We start from the raw sequence: 18882 nt of genomic DNA on the forward strand, positions 1-18882 counted from the left end.
AATACCAGCAATGCACATGGGTCTTCCCTTCCACATTTTTACTCTAGATCTCAAAGGAGTACCTGATTTTTTATTCCCTTTTTCTTTTCCTTTTTCTTTTGATAAGTGAGGTTTATCAGCACTTAGTACATCCATCAGATTTACTAACATCAGAACTTAACAGATAAGAAGCACTATTCTAGTTTTTGACTTAGTAATAAGAAACACAAAGTAAACTTAACTAAGCTCAATATCAGAATTTGCTTGTGTTAAAAGATTTCCACATAAACAATTACTTCAAAATGGGACTTTAGTATATTAAAGACTACTAGGTCAGCATCTAGCACAGTTATCCTCATTGGATTGAATAGTCACATAAATAGTCATATCACTATCAGAGTTTAGAAATTCAAATCAGACAACAACCAGTACTTCAGCAGTTTTCAATTTAAGCACAGAATACACAAAGATAGTAATATTTGTAAATACTGATCATAAAGTCTGATGTATCAGAACATAAACTAAGCAGATTTAGAGAAAAAACCTGAAATCATTCCAAGTTCATTTACCAATATTGTAAAAGTAGCTTCACATAGTGGTTTTGTGAATATATCTGCTAGTTGTTGATCTGTTGGAACAAAGTGCAATTCCACTGTACCTTCATCCACATGTTCCCTTATGAAGTGGTACCTAATGCTGATGTGCTTTGTCATTGAGTGTTAAACTGAATTACCTGTCATAGCAATAGCACTTTGATTATCACAGTAAATAGGGATTTTAAAATATGTTAACCCATAATCCAGTAACTGATTCTTCATCCAAAGAATCTGTGCACAACAGTTTCCTGCAGCAATGTACTCTACTTCTGCAGTTGATGTGGAAATTGACTTTTGTTTCTTGCTAAACCAAGAAACTAATCTGCCTCCAAGAAATTGGCAGCTTCCACTTGTGCTTTTCCTGTCAATTTTGCATCCTGCAAAATCTGCATCTGAGTAACCTATTAGCTTAAAATCTGATTCTCTAGGATACCACAATCCCAGATCAGTTGTACCCTTAAGGTACTTGAAAATTCTTTTCACAACTGTTAAGTGAGGTTCCCTTGGACCTGCTTGAAATCTTGCACAAAGACAGGTAGCATACATGATATCAGGTCTACTTGCAGTTAGATAGAGTAAGGAGCCAATCATACCTCTATAATCAGTAATATCCACTGATGTACCAGTATCCTTATCCAATTTTGTTGCAGTGGCCATGGGAGTGGATGCACGTGAACAATCTTGCATTCCAAATTTCTTCAGCAAATTTCTGGTGTACTTGGATTGACAAATAAAAGTGCCTTCTTCATTCTGCTTTACTTGAATACCCAAAAAATAGCTAAGTTCCCCCATCATACTCATTTGATATCTTGACTGCATCAGTTTGGAAAACTTCTTGCAAAGTCTGTCATTTGTGGAACCAAAAATGACATCATCAACATATATTTGCACCAAAAGTAAGTCCTTTCCATGGTTGAGGTAGAACAGTGTTTTGTCAATAGTTCCTTTGTTGAATCCACTTTCCAGAAGAAACAGAGCTAAAGTCTCATACCATGCTCTTGGAGCTTGGCCATAAAGTGCTTTATCAAGCCTGTAGACATGATTTGGAAGTTTGGAATTTACAAAGCCTGGAGGTTGTTCAACATATACTTCCTCTTCCAATTCTCCATTAAGAAAAGCACTTTTCACATCCATTTGAAAGACAGTAAACTTTTTGTGAGCAGCATAAGCCAAAAATATCCTCATGACTTCCAATCTAGCAACTGGTACAAATGTTTTATCATAATCAATTCCCTCCTGTTGAGAATATCCTTTTGCAACCAGCCTTGCTTTATACCTTGTAATTATGCCATCACTATCAGTTTTGTTTCTGAATACCCACTTTGTACCAACAACAGATCTGTTCTTTGGTCTTGGAACTAGGGTCCAGACTTTGTTTCTTTCAAATTCATTTAACTCTTCCTGCATTGCTTGCACCCAATCAGCATCTTGAAGAGCTTTTTCCACTTTCTTTGGTTCAGTCTGAGAAAGAAAAGAATTATAAAGACATTCATTTGATGTAGCTGTTCTAGATCTGACACCTGCATCAGGATTTCCAATAATTAAGTCAGGTGTATGTGATTTAGTCCACTTCCTTGCAGATGGAAGGTTTTCTCTAGAACTGGATGCTCCCCCATGATCCATGTTGTCTTCATCAATATTTTCTAATGCTCCCCCTGAAATTATGCTCTCTGAGTTGGATCCTTCAGAATTTGAGTTTCCAGACTTACCAGAACTTGGCTCATCAGAACTTGATGAATCAACTTGAAGAGCTAGTTGTAGGTTCTGATGCTTCTTGAGATGTGGTTGTATCTTCAGTATGCTCCCCCTGCACAGGTGCATCTTCCTTTGGCGTAGTCACCACAGTTTCAATAACATCAGAGTTTAATCCATCAGAGTTTGCAGTATCAGGATTTAGACTGTCAGGATTTAGACTGTCAGGATTTACAGTATTAGAAATTAATTCTTCATTTTCAAATTTCAGCTGATCATGATCATTGAAATCTTCAAGTCCAGTAATCTTCTTATCATCAAAAGAGACATTGATAGATTCCATGACAACCCTTGTTTTTAAATTATAGACTCTGAAGGCTTTTGTGGAAAGTGGATATCCAACAAAGATTCCTTCATTAGCTTTTAGATCAAATTTGGATAGCTGTTCAGGATGAGTCTTAAGAACAAAACACTTGCATCCAAATACATGAAAATACTTCAGATTTGGCTTCTTTTTCTTCACCATCTCATATGGTGTCTTTCCATGCTTGTTAATGAGTGTTGCATTCTGAGTGAAACAACCAGTCTGCACAACTTCAGCCCAAAAATAGGTTGGTAGCTTTGCTTCATCAAGCATAGTTCGTGCAGCTTCAATAAGAGTTCTGTTCTTTCTTTCAACAACTCCATTTTATTGTGAAGTTCCAGGAGCAGAAAATTCCTGCTTTAATCCAAGGTCTTTGCAGAACTCTTCCTTGATCAAATTCTTGAACTCAGTGCCATTATCACTTCTTATAATCTTCACAGAATCTTAGACTAATTTATCCAGTTGCTTGATATGATCAATCAAAATAGATGCAGTTTCACTTTTTGTGTGCAAGAAATACACCCATGTGTATCCGGTGAACTCATCCACTATGACCATAACATATTTATTCTTTGCAATAGACATGACATTCACTGGACCAAATAGATCAACATGTAGTAGGTGATAAGGCTCAAGAATTGATGATTCAGTCTTGCTCTTGAATGAAGATTTTCTTTGTTTAGCCTTCTAACATGAATCACAAAGGCCATCAGGAGCAAATACTGATTTTGGCAGTCCTCTCACAAGATCTTTCTGGACTAGTTCATTTATATTGTTGAAATTTAAATGAGAGAGTTTCTTGTGCCAATTCCAGCTTTCTTCAATTGATGCACTACTTAACAGACAGATTGCAGAATCATCAGTACTTATTGAAAGCTTGGCTTCATAAATGTTACCATGCCTGTATCCTTTCAGAACAGCTTTGTCTGTAGATTTGCTTACAACTTCACAGTGTTCTTCAAAGAAATCCACATGATAACCTATATCACAGATTTGACTAACACTGAGCATATTGTGTTTAAAACATGAGACCAGAGCTACTTTTTCAATGATGACATTCCCCAGATTGATATTGCCATATCCCAAGGTTTTTCCAATATTGCCATCTCCATAAGAAACACTTGGGCCAGCTTTCTCCACAAAGTCTGATAGCAGGGCTTTATTTCCAGTCATATGTCCTGAACATCCACTGTTCAGAACTAGGATATTTTTCCTGTTGCCCTGCAATCACAAAGACCATTAATGAATAGTTTTAAGGACCCAGACTTGCTTGGATCCTTTGACCTTATTAAGTTTGTTAACATTTGCAGCGGATTTAGCATCAGAGTTTATGTTAACATTTTTCTTATCAGCATTTACACTATCAGACTTTGTATCAGAACTTACACTAGAAGAAACAATGCTAACTTTCTTTAAAGAAGGTTTTATTTGATAATAATCATAGTACAAACTATGATATTCCTTACAAGTATAAATGGAATTCCATAAACTACCACAATGAAAACAAGGATTTTGTGGCCTATATCTAACAGACTGACTCTTAACTCCTGACTTTGAAGGTAAGGAGTTTATGTTCTTATTCTTCCTGCAAAAAGAAGCAAGATGGTTAGAACTTCCACAATTATGACATATTTTTCTAGAAGCATTAGGAACAGGCTTAAAATCATTGCTTTTATTCACACCTTCCTTTCCATTCCTATTTTTCCTGGGTGACTTTACCTTGTTTACATTCTTAACATCTTTCAGCTTATGCTTAAGCTGCTTCTTTGTCATTAAGCCTACGTTAACTTCAATTGGCTTTTCCTGTTTTAGTTTGTCAGAAGTTAATTCCCCTTTAACTTTTGATTTATCAGTATCAGACTTTACAGCTACAAACTTAATAGGTTTCAACTTTGGCGTTTGTTTAACAATTATAGGCTCAATTTCTACAGTTCCTTTATCATTCTTATCATCTCCATAACCTAAGCCCTCTTTCCAGTTTCCACTACTTAACAAATTCTGAGTTGTTCTGCCAGAGTTAGTCCAAGTTCTGATAATCTCACTTTCCTTTTCTAACTCAGTTTTTAGAGATTCATTCATTTTAAGTACTTCATCCCTAACATAAAAAACATCATCTCTATCTTTCTGAGTTTGATGGAACATGACTAAATCCTTTTCTAAATAATTATTCCTCTTTTTACAAGCAAGATTTTCAGAAGTTAATCTTTCACATGTTAAAGTTTAATCTCCATAACTAATGAACATGGTTTTAAGATATCTTCTCAACTCATTAATATCATCAGTATGAAATGCATAAGTAGTTTGAGGTACCTTTAACTTAGCAGCATCAGAATTGCTATCAGCATTTGCCATCAAGGCATAGTTCTCCTCACTTTCAGAATCTAAAGTGTTTGTCCAGCTTTTCTTCTTTGTGACAAGAGCCTTGCCTTTGTCACTCTTCACTTTCTTGCAATCAGGAGATATGTGGCCTTTCTCACCACAGTTATAACATTTGCCATTTGTGTAATCTCCTCTGTCAGACTTCCCTCATTTGCCTTCAGATTTTCTGAAACTCTTCTTATCAGAACTTGCACCTTTCCTGGAAAACTTCTTTCTCTTCCTGAATTTTCTATATGCAATCCTTGTGATTCCTTTCACCATAAGAGCACACAGCTTCATCATCTCTTCATCAGCATCCATCTCAGGCAAGCTTTCAGTTTCTGAGTCATCATCACTATCAGAACTTGATGACTCAGTATCAGACTTTGTGATGAGAGCTTTTCCCTTGCCTTTCCTTGAGGTAGCTGCTTTGGGAGATTCCTCCTCATCCTTAAAAACAACTATCCTTGACTTTCCTCCTTTCCTCTTGCTTCTTTGTTCCATCTCAAGTTCATGAGTCTTGAGCATCCCATAAATTTCATCAAGTGTTGTTTCTTCAAGATTATAGTTGTCTCTTATAGTGGTGGCCTTCAAATCCCATCTTTCAGGAAGTGCTAACAGGAATTTAAGATTTGAATCCTCAAGATCATATTCCTTGTCAACCAGTGACAAACATTCAAGAGTTTGACAAATCTGTCATATAAACCAGTTAATGACTCATCAGGCTTTGAGTCAAAGTGTTCATACTCTTGAGTGAGTATTGTCTTCCTGTTCTTCTTAACTGATTCGGTTCCCTGGCATCTTATCTCCAAAGCATCCCATATCTCCTTTGCAGTCTTGCAGTTAATTACCCTGTTTGACATGACATTATCAATGGCACTATGCAGCAAGTGTCGTACCTTAGCATCCTTAGCAATTGAAAAGATATCTTCAGCAGTGTAATCACTCTTCTCCTTTGGTACAGACTTTGCTGGTTGACCTGAAACTACAACAGCGAGTGTGGTTGGCTTGTGTGGTCCTTCATTGATTCTGTCAAGGTATTCTGGATCAGTATCTTCCAGAAACATAAACATCCACACCTTCCATATGAAATATTCATATGGTTTCAGTATGGGAACTCTAATAGTCTCATATCGACTATGGATTTGAGTTTTTGGAGGTTCTTCAGTTTTGGTGGGCTTGGTTGGAGTTTCTTCTTCAAACATGATTGTTTTTGGATCTCAAACTGTTTGTGTGTTAACTGATAAGCTCTGATACCATTTGTTAGGTCACACACACTGTAGAAGGGGGTTGGATACAGTGTTTATCACAATCAAATCGAATTAAAGAACTCAAGTAACAGAAAATAAACTTTATTCAATATAATAAACTCTGTTACAATATAGAATTGTCCTCTCTCAGTGATGAACAAATATCACGAGAGCTGTTAGGGTTACAATGAATATTATTCTCGATAATGATAACACATATAGTGTAAATCCTATGTATGTGTTTATATATTACACAGTTACAAGATAATCGCTAATTGATATGGAATATAATTCTGCTTCCTAAAATATATCAATCAAATATATTTTCTTCCAAGTATTTTATTCTTCATAGAATTCCTTCTTCATGCATATCTCTTCTTACGTTTGTCTGGATCTTCTTTCCTTTCAATCAGCCGCCTTCCTTATCTCAAAGTCCCCTTAAGTCCTGACATTATCTCCTGATAAATATCTCCTGATAACTTAAGTTCTGACTTCAGTATAAGTGCTGATTTCCAGTTAAGTACTGAATTGTCCTGTTGAAGTAAGATCTGAAAACTAAACATAAATCATACTAGACATGACATTATCAAATATATCTAACATAATCCACAACAATTTTGTTTGTTTATATGTTTGTTTTTTATATTTGTTTATTTGTTTTTATAGATTTTTTATTTTTGTTTAGGGGTTTTATTTAAAATAGTTACATATTATAAATGATTGGAATGCTTTTTATTGAATAAACTACATCCTTATTTTATGATTTCATTAGTTTATTAGGAAAACTACATCTTTTGTTTTTACAGTTATTTTAAATTTGTTTTGGGTTTTTATTTAAAATAATTGCATATCATAAATGATTAGAATTAATTTTACTAAACAAACTACATATTTATTTCTTGTGTTTATTAGGTAAACTATTCTTTTTAAAAGTAGTTTTTTGTTGTACTTTTTGATGTATTAAAAAATTGATGTAATTTATTTGTATATTTTTTATATTTTATTTATTTATGTATTTGTTTTTTTTATATTTGTTTATTTGTTTTTTATAGATATATTATTTTTGTTTAGGATTTTTATTTAAAATAATTATATATTATAAATGATTAGAATGAGTCTTATTGAATAAACTACATCCTCATTATATGACTTTATTAGGCAAACTATTTTTTTAAAAAATTAATTAATTATTTTCGTACTTTGAACTTAGTCCTTCAAAGGTTTTTTTAGTCATGAAATAATGTTGTTGTTTCAAAATGATATTTTTTTTACATTTTTGAATAATGGTTGTATTTTTTACTTTTATTCATCTTTTAATTATTTCATTTTTCTTAAAATATACAATTTTGTAATACTTTGAACTTCTATACTGTCTAATGTATTATTTAATTGATGTAACTTATTTGTGCATTTTTTAATATTTTTTATTTATATATTTATTCTTTATACATGTTTGTTTTTTCTCTAGTTTTCTTTATATTTGTTTAGGGATTCTTTATTTCTATGGCTTTTTGATACTTGTTTAGGATTTTTATTTACCTTGTTTGTTTCTATAATTTTCTTTATATTTGTTTAGGGATTCTTTATATTTGCGTGTGTAGTTTTTTTATATTTGTTTAGCATTTTATTTAAAATAAATACATATTATAGTTGATTAGAATGAGTTTTATTAAATAAACTACATATTTGTTTAATTATGAAATGACCTTATAAATCATGAGGAACAAACTATCTAACCGTACCATTTTAAGTAATTTACACTAATTATATATATAGGATATAATGGTATCGTATATATAATTATATAATTAGAGTAAAGTAGTTTTGATGATATGATTTGGTGTAAGATAGTAATTTATATAGAAAAAAACAAAATGATATGTCTCTAGCACGATGTTGATAAATTTAAAACTAATATGATAATAATCTTATATCTTTTTGAACCTATTATTAATTGTTATTCTTTTTAATTGTATATTCAAAAATAATCTTAATTTGAGAATCATTTTTCAAAAATAAACGAGACTAAAATCTATTCCTAATTATACTTTTAAAAGCATAACTAGCAATTATTCTTTATAATTGTATTAAATAATTTTCAATGTTATTCATTCGGAGATAAATTAGAAAAAAATGTGAATAAAATTTAAAAATATTATTTACAATTTTTTTCAAGAAAATAAAAAATATTTACATATAATATAATACATTTAGAACGGTTAAAATAGTATACTTTGGAGACTTTAAATTTAGAAAAATATAAAATTTCATGAAAATATTTATATAACAATAAAAACAACAAAAGGTTAATATTAAAAAAACTGTGTATAAATATAATTTCACAATTTTACAAATGATATTTTTATAAAAATCATTTCAGTATTAAAAATTTATAAATAATACGAATAAAATTTCCGATGCATTGTACGGGTATAAAGCTAGTATTGTATTATTTGTTGTCACTAGATTATAACCCTTACTTTACACACAATATTTTAGAAATTATTTAATAAAACTAAATAAATTAATTTTATAATTAAAACTGAATAATGTGATTACAGAAGATTAAGTTATAAATATTAGCGTGTTGCATTTATATATTATGATAAATTTATTTAAAAGCTATTTTCGTAACATATGTAATCTTATATATTATACATATTATATATTTTATGAGATCATTTCTATAAATAAATCTGTCAAAATTTAAAGTTTACTTAAAATTTGTATTAAGAACTTACCATAAGTGACACAATTGTTGTGCAAGACATGCCTGTAGTATAACAAGACTAAGTCAAATGTAAGTTGTATTGTAATCTTAGTTTGCATTTTGTACTTGTAATATTTAAAGTATGTAATAATGTCAAAGAGCAGACGGGAGTCTTTTTCTGTCAGTGTCAAGCCTAAAGATTCTATCTGGAAGAAGATGAAGAAGATCATGCCTCAGAAGAATTATGAAGAAGTTTGGAGTTGAATAAATCTGTTTTGAGAAAAATATTCCAAGTCAAGATCTTTACAAGTCACAGATTTAGTGTTATAAAGAAGTCATTCGAGAACTCCATAATGACTTATAGAGAAATCAGGAAAGCTACTAGAGAACTCAGAGATATCGACAAGTCAAAATGAAGACATGGAGATTGGAGATATCGACAAGTCATTTATTCATTAGAGAACTCTGAGTTATCGATAAGTCAAAATTCCACTAGAGAACTCAGAGATATCGACAAGTCAAAATCTCACTAGAGAAGTCTAAGTTATCGACAAGTCAACAATCTACTAAAGAACTCAGAGATGTCGATAAGTCAACGTGAAGAAATGAAGATAGGAGATCTCGACAAGCCAAATTATTTTTTTATAGAATTCAGAGACCTCTACAAGTCAAACCTACTATGGAAAACTAGAGTTCTCGATAAGTCATTATACTTATCGAGATGTCAAGTTCTCTATAGGCCAAACTGGAGATCTCAAGGCAAAAATCTCAAATTAAAAATTGCATATCAGTTCAATATTCAAGATCAACAATCAACAAACAATCCAACCAGCTGGATTGACAAGTCTACAAAAAGCAGCTTGAAGAGTATGCAAGATCAATGGTGAAGATTAACTGACGAAGGAAGATCCAGTTTTACATAGAGTATAAAGATATGCTAAGCCAGAAATGGAAGGGTTGCTTTTCCTAAAATAGAAATGATTAGTAACAACTTACTAAAGTGAAAAGCATGTCTTATTATACACTGTGGAAACCAGCAGTTAACTATAATATAAAGTTAACTCTGGTCCTTAGTCAGTTGTAACAATTAGATCAGGAACTCTTGTATTTCTCTCAAGATAGAAGCTAAGCTCTTTATCAACAAAGAGCCTAGAATTTTTGTAACAAAACATTCTTGATTTTAATATAAAGTTAAGTGAGTTTTGAAAGATCTGTGTTGTTTACAGTTACTTGTTTAAATTCTGTCACAACACATTTCACTACAAGAATTGATTTACTTTGTTCATAAACCAAAATAGTTCAAGAAACGACTAAAACACTAAAACACATTCACCCCCCCTCTGTGTGTTATTCATTACCTAACAAGTGGTATCAGAGCAAAATCTGAAAGTAAACAGATTCAAGATCTTGGAAGAATGAATACATAGAAAATTAGTAGCATCAAAATCCCTACATTTGATAAAACCAACTACACTCTATGGAAGAAGAAAATGTTGCTGTTTATCAGAATGGCCAATCCACTCTATATTTAGATCCTCATAAATGGGCCCTTAACTCCTATGGTTAGAGTTGAGGAATCTACAGATGGAGACATGGTCATCCCAGCTCATTATGCTCCAATAAATCCTTCTGAGTACACTGAGCCTGAAAAAAGAAAGTCTCCTTGGATAGTGGCTTACAATTGATATTGATAGAGTCACTTGACAATATAATGAATAACAATATTGTCAACTGTGATACTGCTAAGCAGATCTGGGAAAAGATTGAAATACTCTATGAAGGAACTGAGGAAGTTAGGTCAAATCAAAGAAGAATACCGATCTCACAGTATGAGGGTTTTATGGCTAAGCCAAAGGAAAGCATTACTGATGTGTTTGAAAGGTTTAACAAGCTGATAAATGACTTGCAGCTGCATGATAAATATTATGAAGATGAAGAGGTGAACTTGAAATTTCTGATCACACTCCCTGACCATTTGGAACAGAAAATTTCAGCAATCAGAGAAGGGGGAGATTTAAGCAGGATAACACTGGAAGTTCTCTATGGAATGTTAAAGACATATGAATTAAAAATGATTCAAAGAAAATCATTGAGATCTGGTCAAGGACATGTCATGGATGGTTCTAGTGCTCTAATTGTCAATGATGGCCAGACCTCTAATGAAGAGCCAAGACTCCAAACTCCATTTGCTTCAACAAGTGAGCAAAGAAACAATGAATCTCAAGAACAAGTCATACTGGAACTGAAAGAAGATTAGTTCTACACCTTGGATGAACTTGATGAGCTAGATCAGTCAATGACCTATTTGGCAAGAAAATTCTCTAACATTAGAGTAAAGAAGCCAAGATTCTTCAAGGGTAGAGGACAGTCCTTCAACAAAGACAGCAGCTGGAAAGGAAAAGGGAAATACAGATATGATAGCAAAAATGGTTAAGGATCTGTTGACACATCAAAGATAAGGTGCTATAACTGTGATGAGCTAGGTCATTTTGCTACAAAATGTAGGAAACCCAAGAAAGCAAAGAAAGACAAAGCTTATCTTGAACTAGAAGTAAAGTATGAAGCTCTTCTGAAGAAACAACAAAGCAAAGCTAATATTGCAGAAGGAAAAAGTTGGGATGATTCTGAAAATGATGAAGATGAAGAATTTAGAAATTATGCACTAATGGCCTTGGAGCAAGGAGAATCATCCTCATCAAAATCACATGTACCAACTCTCACCACAATTGATTTAAATGTGAGTCAATATAAGAAAATTGTTGAAAAGATAAGCACATAAATGTTTCACATCCATACAAGTATGGTTGCTGCTAATGAAGAGGTTAGCAGACTGACAAAGTTAAAAGAGAAGCTTGAAAATGAGAAACAAGATTCTGAGTTGCTGCTGGTGGAGCTTGAAGCTGTAAAACAAGAAAATGTTGTAAGATATAATTGATGATGTCAAGGATTAGTGAAGTTGACAGCATTAGTATTCCTGATCAAGGTATAAAATAAAGCTAAATGAATGTCTGATCCCTGGAGATTAGTGAGCTGTATACTTCATGATCTGTTGAGCTTGGGGCTAGTTCCAATGTCAAGCATAATGCAAAATATGCTCGTACTAAAGGGACTAAGTCATATTGACAACCCTAAGTAAGTTGAATGATAATCTAAGTCTGCAATATGTATTTGTAACTACTAAAGTCTGTATAAAGTCAAGGAGCAGACTGGAACCTTTTTCTATGAACAGTATCATGCCTAAGAATTCTCTCTGGAAGAAGATCAAGAATATCATGCCTAAGAAGAATTATGAAGAAGCTTGGAGTTGAATAAATCTGTTCTGAGAAAAATATTCTAAGTCAGGATCTCTACAAGTCACGGATTTAGTGTTATAGAGAAGTTATTCGAGAACTCAAGAAATGCTGATAGAGAACTCAGAAGTGCTGATAGAGAACTCAGAGATATCGACAAGCCAAAATTGAAGACCTCGAGTATGGAGATACCGATAAGTCATTTCTTCACGTAGAGAACTCAGAGTTATCGACAAGTCAAAGTGAAGAAATGAATATAATAGATCTCGACAAGCCAACCTTCTCATGGAAATTCGGAGATCTCTACAAGTCAAACACTTTATGGAAAATTAGAGATCTCGATAAGTCACTTTACTTTTCGAGATGTCAGGCTCCATATATCTCAAACTGAAGACCTCGAAGTACAAGTCTCAAAGTACAAATCACAGATCAGTTCAAGATTCAAGTTTATCAATCAACAAACAATCCAATCACTTGGATCGACAAGTCTATAAAAAGCAGCTTGAGGCGTGCAAAGATCTACAGAAAATATTAACTGACAGAAGGAGATCAAGATTAACACAGTGTGCAGAGATATGCTAATCCAGAAATGGAAGGTTCACTTTTCTATTTATAGAATGATAAGTAACAGTTTAGAAAAAGTAAAAAGGCAGTTTCTCTTGCACGCTCTGTAAACCAGAAGTTAACTGACTTATAAAGTTAACACTGGTCCTTTTGTTAGTAGTAACAGTTTAGATCAAGATTTTGTATTCTCTCAAGATAGAAGCTAAGCTCTTAAACAAAAAAGGCTAGAAATTTTGTAGCAAGATTTTCTTAATTTTAATACAAAATTCAGTGAGTTTTGAAAGATCGTTGTTAACTGCATTATCTTATTTGAGTTTGCATTAACATTGTTCATTTACAAAATCATCTACTTTGTTCACCATCTTAAACGGGTCAAGAAAAGCTTAAAAACACGAAAACACATTCACCCCCCCTCTGTGTGTGATTCATTACCTAACAAGTGGTATCAGAGCAAAATCTGAAAGCAAACAGATTAAAGATCTTGGAAGAATGAATACACAAAAGATCAGTAGTATCAAGATTCCTACATTTGATAAAACTAACGACACTCTATTGAAGAAGAAGATGTTATTGTTTGTCAAGATGGCTAATTCACTATATGTCCAGATCCTCAAAAATGGTCCCTTCATTCCTATGGTTAGAGTTGAGGATTCTACAGATGAATACATGGTCATCCCAGCTCATTATGCTCCAAAAGACCCTTTTGAGTACACTGAGCCTGAGAAAGAAAAAGTTTCCTTGGATAGTGCTCTGCAGCTGATACTGATAGAGACTCTTGACAATGTTATGTATAACAATATTGTCAACTGTGACACTGCTAGGCAGATTTGCGAAGAGATAGAGATATTGTGTGAAGGGACTGAGGAAGTTAGATCAAATCAAAGGAGAATACTGGTTTCACAGTATGGGGGTTTCATGGCAAGACCTAAGGAGGGAATCACTGATGTGTTTGAAAGGTTCAACAAGCTGATAAATGACTTGCAGCTCCATGACAAATATTATGAAGCTGAAGAAGTGAATCTGAAGTTCTTGCTCTCTCTCCGTGATCATTTGGAACAGAAGATCTTAGCAATCAGAGAAGGAAGAGACTTTAGTACAATGACCCTGGAAGTTTTGTATGGAATTTTAAAGACATATGAACTGGAAATGATTCAAAGGAAGTCATTAAGGTCACAGGTACCAACACTTACCACTATTGATTTAAATGTGAGTCAATATAAGGAAACTGTTGAAAGAATGAGCACAGAAATGTTCCATATCCACACAAGTATGGTTGCTGCTAATAAAGAGGTTAGCAGAGTGACAGAGTTGAATGAGAAGCTTGAGAATGAGAAACAAGAAGTTGAATTGTTGGTGGTGGAGCTTGAAGCTTTGAAATAAGAGAATGCCTATATGAAGAATAAGCTCAAGTGTGCAACTGAAGTTGAAGCTGTGTTGAGGGAGAAGCTAGAAAAGAATGAAGTGAAATTGAAGTCCTTCAAGAATGCATCTAAGTTAGTTGGACAATACCAAGAGAAGAACAAGCCATGTGCTAACATAGCTATTGGTCTTGACTATGATGCCCTAAACTGCAACAAGAAAGCTGCAAGTGACAAAGGAAAATGTTCAAAAAATAAAAATGTCCCAGCTATGCTGAGGAAAGTTGAGTCACCAATGTTCAAGGCATGTGAATTAGATTTCAGTGAAGAGGAGCTGATCATCAAACAAGAAATTGCTGATGAGGATGAAGAAAAGAAAACTGAACAAACAACTCCATCTTCTACAACTGAAAAGAAGCCCATAGTAGAGCAAGATTCCAAAACTCCAGTGAAGCAGATAAAAACTGAAGATGCAGAAAAGAAGAAGAAGAAGAATAGAAACGGGAAAATTGGAATTAACAAAAGCAACAAATTACCTTATGCTGCAGATGCTCCAAGAAAAAAATATGAAAAGTGTGGCTCTGTGAATCACCTGACTTATCTTTGCAAAAAGGTGGTCAGTAAGCCAGTTGAAGGAGTTTGCAAGTATAATGAAGCCAAGGCAAATAATCCTTATTCATTTTGTGACAAGTTTGACTGCATTCCCTGTAATCTCAAAGCAATGAAGAGTTGCCACAAGTTGAGGATAAATCTCGAGGAACTTAATATTGGATCAACAACTGTTGCAATGCACAAACATCTATGAATGCTATTCTTTCTGAGAATTCAAATTCCTCTTATGCAAATCAGTTAATAAGAAGAAAGTACCCAACACTGCTTGGGTTGCTAAACACACCTAAAACTCATTATGTGTAGGGAAAAATGTAGAAGGTCATATGGATCATAGACGGTGGATGCTCCAGACATATGACAGGTGATAAAGTCCTGCTATTGTAATAACCCCAAAATTTTTTTTTCAACTTTTTGTAACCCTTGTGAATAGTGTTTTAGCTGAATGAGAAAACTTTTCACGCCACACTATGTAGGGGTTCTGTTATGGATATTCTGGGATTTTATTAGTACTATATGAAGTATATAAGTGTATGTAAATATCGTCAGAACCCAATTCCGAACACTTTGGTTTTTCCCGGAAATCCACAAGATACGGAGAGAATTGAGTATAAGGTAACAGGATAAAAAGGATTTAAATTAAAGGATTATAATAGAGGATCATAAAAAGGAATATAATGTATTGAGAAAGGTCAAGGGAACCTAAGTAATAAGATCCCGGGTATGATCCTTCAAACGATAAACGAGAACGAAAGTTAAGCGAACCGTACAACAGATCAGCGGTCATTAGGCAAACGATTAGGAAGCTAATCAAAGGGATTAAGGGGAGTGATGTCATCCAACCAATAGAAAGGAGACAAGGAAGGAAGGATGACATCACAAGGGTGACATAAGCATGACATGGAAGAAGGGAGGTGTGGTTGATTAAGGACCACACAAATTCAAGGGCAAGGTGGTAATTTGCTAAATCAAAAACAAAACCAAGTCAACCAACTAGCAAATCATTTCATCAAAATCAAAAAATCAACCAAGGCCTTGTTCTTCATTGTTTGCTCTCGGCTTTCTTCTTTTTGCAAGGCTTAGAATTTCCAAAATCAAGATCAAAGCATCCTTAATTGGTAAGAAAATTCCCTAACCATCCTTATGCTTAGTAATGGCTATATCATAAGTTTAAGCCACAAATTCTTTCTCTAGCTTCTTGATTTAATCATTGGAGAAGACAATGAATAGTGTTTTCAAGTTTTAACTTGAGTTTTTTTTCTTGTTTTCTTGAAGATCCAAGCTTTCCTAAGGCTTCTCCAAGCTTCTTAAGGCTTCCTAGCTCAACCCACCACTTCAAGGAAGGTATACCTTTTTCAAACCCTAGGTTCATATATATTATAAAGTGATTTTGATGAGTAAGATGTTATGGTATCTTGTTGTTATGTTTAGAGTTGAGATTTGGAATGGTGGTGAAATGAAATGATAATTTAGTGGTTTTGATTTAAAGAAACTTAAAGCATGATTAAAGTTAGGTTAAGCATATGTATGAATGAGTAATATTGAATTGTTTGGGATTGTTATGATGTGGTAAGGATGGGTGTTTGATGTGTGTGGATTTGAGGATGGTTTGTGATGATTGTGGGTAGTTTTAAAAATGGGAAATCGCGTAAACATAGCCGTCGTAATGTCCGATTTTCTTTGGACTGTTTTGTGCATAGCATTAGGACCCGAGAACCCCCTGTTAAATTGTGACCACTGCCATGTTTAGATAGCTCATGTTACGAGCTTCGTTTTGATATGTAGTTCGTCCGATTCCGATTTACGGTTTAGGAGAAACGACCGTTTCAAGTAACGGCGTTTCACGAACGAAACTTTTTCCCTCGCCTTACTTTGGAATGTAGGTTAAAGACCAAAAAGGATTAATTAATGTGTGAAACATTTATGGTAAGTGTGTTAGGCAGTTGGTAAGTCATTCGCGAAGGAATCGCGTTAAAACTCGTAAAGGTCAAGTTATTAAAAATGGTGGAGCCGAGGGTACCCGAGTGACTTAAGCGAATCGGTGAGCGTAAAACTAGCATTAGAGTCTAAGTTAGTTAAAGCATAGACTTACAAGTGATTTTGGTTTAATTCCAACTTACTTGTTGTTTATAGGTTGCCAGACTCGTCCCGAGCCTTTCTCACCCCCAAGTCGCTCAGGCAAGTATTCTATCCGATACACTGTTGTTGTGATGTAAATGTATGTATATGCATTATCTTGTGATATTGCATGATTGTTATTTAGCAAATGTTGCGATATATTGTAGCATGTGATATGGTATATATGCATGCCTGTTTTATATTCTTGAGATATATATCTGTTGGTTTATTTGATAATACCTATGCTAGAGGATAGTTGTATCTTGCATATACCCTTAGTATAGGGACCCAAGGGTGAAAATATTTTCGAAAACCGGGAGTCGAGGATCCCGAGTAGATTTAATATGGATATGGATATATATATATATATATATTTATATATATATATGGTTATAGTTTTCCAAACTATAAATCGAATAAGGTTTATTCGATAACTTTAAACTTCATTTTATTATTGAATATTATTTATAACATTCATTCAAGGTATTATGACTCAGCTTATTTTATTTATTGAATATTATTTGAATATTCATTTGAGGATCTATGACTCCGATTATTTGCTGAAATATATTCTTTATTTTATTAAAGAATAAGGTGTCGATAATCAAACTTATTTTTGATTATTCAAATAAAGATATTACTTTCGTATAAGTATATCTTTGATTATTTGCTATTCATTTCAAGTATAAGTTTTAATACTTCTACTTCAATTATTTTATAAAGATTATTTTTATGGGAATATTATTTAAATAATAATATTCAGACATTTTCTAAATATTCTGGGGACTGATTTACTTCATTAAATCAGTTTTACTCCAAACACTCTTTAAAGTGTTTTCGAGTCTTTAAAATGATTTTCAAAAGTTAGAGCGGATCCCAAAACTATTTTTATATTTAAGATCTTCCTTTTAAAAAGGGGATTTAAATACTCGCTCAAAACATGGGGGATCCGGCTCGGTGGTGTGTTTTATATTCGCAACAAGGTTGCTGTCTTGGTAAAAGAGTTTTTGATTACTTACCCAATATTCGGGAAGTAAAATTCTTGGAACAAGTTAATCCATTAACAGGCATCGCCTGGGAAATATTGGTGAGTTTTCCTTTCCAACTAGATACGACTTCTTGGTGGAGCCGTATCAACAAGTTTCTACTTGGGGAAAGGGGGAAACGAGCTTTACGTTTCAGAGTCATGGATTTCATCTGAACTAGGAGTGGCGTAAGTGGTCGAGTAGCGCCGGCCCAGCCTTATTATATTGGCCCAAATGGCCAGGAAGTTCCGCTAAGGCGGTCCATTCCTTAGGAGTTCAGTGTTCGGTTGACAAGTAAATCCGACAGGTTCTCCTCTACATGTAGAAAATGGTGGGGTTGTACTACTACGACTGATCATCGTAAGTGGTCTTCCTGGCGCGGTAAACTCCCGTAATGAGTTCATCATCCATTTGGATAATTCTGCAACACTACCCGTAGCATTTCGATTGAAAGGCTACTAATGGGTGGTTGCCGAAGCATTGACAGGGTCAAACATTTTTATTGGTGTATCCATTGAATGAAGTATCTCGTAACTTCATTTCTTTTCAAAATATTTCAAAGATCAAATATTTTCAAGTTTAATTGTGGTCTCCTCTATGGGATGACCTCGTGAATTTTATTATACTTTGAACGGTGATAGTTCAAGTAGCTTTATAAATGATATAAGTGTGGGGAAGTATTGGTAACTTCATTCCTTGTTTTTACTTATATCTAGTAAGTAATTATCTTACACACGATAAAGATTTTAGTAAGTATCCATTTAGATACTGGTATTATGGTTATCACTACATATTATCTTGCGAGCTGTAAGGCTCACTCTTGCTTTATTTCTTCATCACACAACAACAGTTAGGAGAGATGGCCAGACTCCAGCAGACCCAGCGCAAGCGCGTGGAAAGCGTCCCGCGTCTTCCCGCTGATATTGTAGCTGCTATAGCTGCAGAGGTAGATCCATTGTAGTTTAGACC

Source organism: Apium graveolens, chromosome 8, assembly GCF_009905375.1.
Source record: "Apium graveolens cultivar Ventura chromosome 8, ASM990537v1, whole genome shotgun sequence".
NCBI lineage: Eukaryota > Viridiplantae > Streptophyta > Magnoliopsida > Apiales > Apiaceae > Apium > Apium graveolens.